At 38.9% G+C, this 4,708-nt stretch overlaps 1 long non-coding RNA gene across 1 annotated transcript; it reads right to left on the reverse strand.

The window, feature by feature from the left end:
* Window positions 1–589: 589 nt before the first annotated feature.
* Window positions 590–905, reverse strand: LOC148724838 (uncharacterized). Its single transcript, XR_015991057.1, has 2 exons — window positions 819–905; window positions 590–658 (listed from the first exon to the last, which is right to left on the reverse strand). It is a non-coding gene; the product is annotated as an uncharacterized LOC148724838 (long non-coding RNA).
* Window positions 906–4,708: the final 3,803 nt, after the last annotated feature.

The raw sequence follows: 4,708 nt of genomic DNA on the forward strand, positions 1-4,708 counted from the left end.
TGAATTCAATCACCTTTGTTCCTTTGTTTTTCTGTGACATCTACATCTAAAACAGTTTACAAATATATGTTGCTTTCTTTAGCAGCAATTTCGTCTATGAAATTTTGTCAAGTGACGAGGTGAGTTGAATTTGTTATACTTCAAATGAGCAAGTCAAATCTCTACAAGTTGTCATTGTTATTATTCTTTATATGTCTTTATACTCGTCATCTGTGAGAGTATTCTCAGCTGGCGAAGATCTCTTTTGACAACTACCATTCAGAGCACCTGTTGATGTGCTGCCGAACACTTCCAATGCTTTTCCCCATCAGATATTCTTCTCTTGAATCGCTCGAAAGCCTTATCCCTCCCTTTATAATAGAAACCCACCACGGCTTTCAACACACTGGACATGACGAAATGTGATGTAAGCTGTAACGGCTGCCACGCTTTTGCCTGCTGTTAAGAAGACGTTAACAAACTTGTGCGCGCGCGACTCGCGTGCACGTGCTTTGAGGTTACGAAGTAATCTCGTAAGCGAAGACACAAGCGAAGCAAAATTTCGACGACAACTGAGTTTCGCAAATGAAGACACACTATGAAGCGAGGATATATTTTACGGACAAGCCTTGAATCGTTTTATTTAACGTAGTCGTGGTATCCAAGTACTTATCGTAAACTGAAATATGAATTCATAAGGAAGCTAAGCTAAATGCGAATAGACAAACCAACATTCCAAACATTCCGATGTAAAGGCAACATGCATACCTATCTAAAAACTCAAAGAAACTCACAAAAAAACTATTTATAAGCTCAAGGAAAGGAACATTAGCACTCACATAACAGTCCCGCTTGTAAGAATTGAACCAAAACGAACTTCAATATAAGTTAGGTATTCGGAAGCGAAACGGGAAATCCAAACAGACACTCTAACACAGAAAACTAGTCTTACGGCAAACGACAACAACCAAACGATAAACTAAAAAAAAACTTCAACTACTCTTCTCTAATAATCGCACACGCCAACATTTAAAAGGGTCCGCGTTATTTGCTTACGAGATTACTTCGTAACCTCAAAGCACGCGCACGCGAGTCGCGCGCGCACAAGTTTTTTAACGTCTTCTTACTTCTCACTACTTCGCCCGACCTCGTAGACAATTTGGCAGTTGGGGAACCCTTCTCGGATCATAATTCTATCTCTTTTTTGTTATCTGGTATTCCTTATATCCAGCGCAAATCACAAAAGCTGTTGTATTGCTATGGTAAAGCCGACTGGGATCACCTAAGATCATTGCTGTCCTACATTCCATGGCATTGCGCTTTCTTCGACAGCGATATCAATCATAACTGGGCTTGCTGGAAAGATTTATTATTCACAGCAGTCGACGAGTGTATTCCCAAACGCAAAAGCAAAACGAGATTGAATGTCCCTTGGATTACAAAGGAGCTTATTGTTTTGTGTAAAAAGAAGAAATCGTTGTATCACAGAGCGCGCAGAAGTAACAAAATTGTTATTTGGGAAAAGTATCGGAAACTCAACAACTCAGTTAAGAGACTTTGTAACACAGCGCGGTGGTCATATATAAAGAAACTAGCGCTTGATCTGCAGGAAAATGAAAACCCTAAGCCTTTCTGGAATTTTGTCAAGTCTAAGAGAAGAGGTACTAACACTCTTATCTCCTTGAAAGTTGATGGATCTGTTCTAACAGACGACTCTGATATTGCTCAAAGCATGAACTCATATTTCTCTTCGGTATTTACCACTGAAGATTATGTAAATTTCCCTATACAGGATTGTATTGTCGACAAGAAGCTTGCAAACATTGATTGTTGTGTTGATGAGGTAAGCCGCCTCCTCCTAAAACTCAAGCCCAACAAGTCCCCTGGGCCTGAACTTATCGCGCCGTGCATCTTAAAATCGTGTGCTTCGGAATTAGCACCTTCGTTGACCTATATGCTAAATAAATCGTTCTCTGCTGGCCTCTTACCAGATGAATGGAAACACGCAGATATTACACCTCTACACAAGAAGGGTCCTAAGTCTTCGAGAGAAAACTACCGCCCAATTTCCCTTACTTCAATCCCTTGTAAGATCGGTGAAAAAATTGTTTTCGACAGGATGTTTAATTTCTGGCGTGAAATTGACCTTATCAACAACAATCAATTCGGCTTTCTGCGAGGAAGATCTACTGCAACTCAATTATTATCAACTTTTAATGACTGGGCGAAATCACGAAATCTCTCCACTCCTACCGACGTCATCTTTCTCGATCTTGCTAAAGCCTTTGACAGTGTCCCTCACGAGCGGCTGCTTTTAAAATTAAAAAGTAATGGCATCGACGGTTGTCTGCTTAACTGGCTCAGACATTTTCTGGTTGGTCGCAAACAACGTGTAGTTATCAGGGGATCTTGTTCTGATTGGTCGTATGTAACCTCCGGCACTCCACAGGGGACCATCCTTGGGCCTTTATTGTTTTTGCTGTATATTAATGACATAACAGAATGTGTATCGTCCACAATCAAATTATATGCAGACGATACGAAGATCTATAGAGAGATAATTGACCCGATCACAGATTGTCAGCGTCTTCAGGAAGATCTTACCAATATTGGCGAATGGGCTTGTAAATGGCAATTACGTTTTAACGCGGATAAATGTCAATCTATGCGAATTACACATTCACGTGATAAGTCAGTGACCAATTATTTCTTTGGACAGCCCTTGAAAGACGTAGATAAATTTAAAGATCTCGGTGTTATAATAACTAAGGACCTCTCATGGAGTAACCACATTGGTATAACTGTGAACAAAGCGAATAAAGTCCTAGGTTCTATTAAACGCTCGATAGGCACCGCTAATGCAAATATTTTTTCTATGCTCTACAAATCTCTTGTACGGCCAATTTTGGAATATGTGGTACCTGTCTGGTGTCCTTACCTCGTCAAGGACATCCATGCTCTTGAGAATGTACAGCGAAGAGCTTCAAGACTTGCTTTAAATCAACGCAAAGGAGACATGTCCTACGAAGACCGATGCAAATTGCTAAAATGGCCTACTCTTTCTGACCGTAGAACTTATCTATCTTTAATTGAGTGTTATAAAATTGTTTTTGGTTTTTACCATTTAGATTTTGGAACCTTTTTTGATTTTGCCACAACTAGATGTACGAGAGCAAATCATCAGTACAAACTTTACGTCAAACCAGCAAGACTTAATTGTTATAAACATTCGTTCTTCATTAGGATTGTTAAATTATGGAATGAATTACCAAGAAACATAGTGGAAGCTGATAATCTTCAGCATTTTAAATCTCAGCTTAAATTGTATTTAAATATTTAATTATAACTAAGTATTTTATTTTCATTTAGACTTATTTTTTAGGGAGTTTTCACATAGGGATAACCTCTTAACTTCCTTTTCTGGAAGCATATTTTCCATTTCCTCTTAGTGTATACATAGTCTGCTTCTGGAATAAATAAAGTATGTATGTATGTATGTATGTAAGGTGGCTCGTACCAGTTTCCTCGCGTGGGAAACAGGTTACTCTTGCGTGACGCGCGCGAGAGAAACATGCGAAAGAAGCGCGAGATCAAAAGATGAAAATTCAAAACAAAGATGGCGGCGCGTGGAAATTTTTCAACTTTTGTGAGAAGTTTTCCTAAGAGCTTGTATTTGATGTGTTGAGCGGCCACTTTGAATGCAGGAGATAGAAATTAAGATAACGAAGACGATTTGCGAAGAAGTAAAGGTTGCTTCACTTCACATTTAAAAGAAATATATTTAACCGATATGAAATCTTGTGACGGCGAAAAAACAAGAACTCAAGTGAAGGATAATCTACCTGAAGTGGAAGAAGACTTTGAAACTTCAAGGAAATAATATGATATAGCCAGAAGTCATGTGTAGGATTTTTAAGATCAGCTCGGGAGGCTGTCTTTGACGGCTGTTTAATGATTTTCTTAGCAGTAAACGTCTGTAAACATCAGATCGTAGGTGCTCGCGCGAGCACACGCAGTTGTCAGCGGTAGCTAAAACAGATCATGAGCAAATGTCGATCTTATAGAATCCAGATTTTTAAATGCGCGAGAACGCCCGTGGAAATTGCTAAACTCACGAAAGCTATTGCATGAAAACAAGTCCGGTGACCCCTTCTTTTTATTGTTCCAATATGATAATAACGTCGAAAGGAATCAGAAAAAAAACTAGAAAATTCTACGGAAGGAAATTTGCGATGTGTGAAAATTGCCCTTTTTGTAGATTTTCTGAAATTCCGCTCCGTAGAATTTTTTAAAAATCTTTGTGTATTTTCCTTTTCAAGTGCCAAAAGCAATCACTGAAAAAAATCAGGGGATCACCGGGTTAGTTTTCGAATTATTTAAGCCACAAGCTAAAAAATGCGTCTGAATAAGCCTATGAAAGCGTTGCCATGGAAACTGCTAGTGACGAAATGACACTTATTTTTGGATAACCAATGATTATGTAATTCAACCCCGTAAAAGTGTTCAACTGGCCTTGGTCAGTCTTTCTGTTGTATTCTTTCAAAGTTACAAACCATCAAAATGATGAAAACCGGTACGAGCCACCTTAACAGCAGGCAAAAGCGTGGCAGCCGTTACATAAGGTTGGAATAACGTTGCGTGCTGCGTGGCGTGGCCACTGAGCAGAACAGATTAGTTTTCAAACAAAAACTATTAAAATTTAAAAAAAAAAAGAGAATATTTTCAAACT

Source organism: Stylophora pistillata, chromosome 8, assembly GCF_964205215.1.
Source record: "Stylophora pistillata chromosome 8, jaStyPist1.2, whole genome shotgun sequence".
Classification (NCBI taxonomy): Eukaryota; Metazoa; Cnidaria; class Anthozoa; order Scleractinia; family Pocilloporidae; genus Stylophora; species Stylophora pistillata.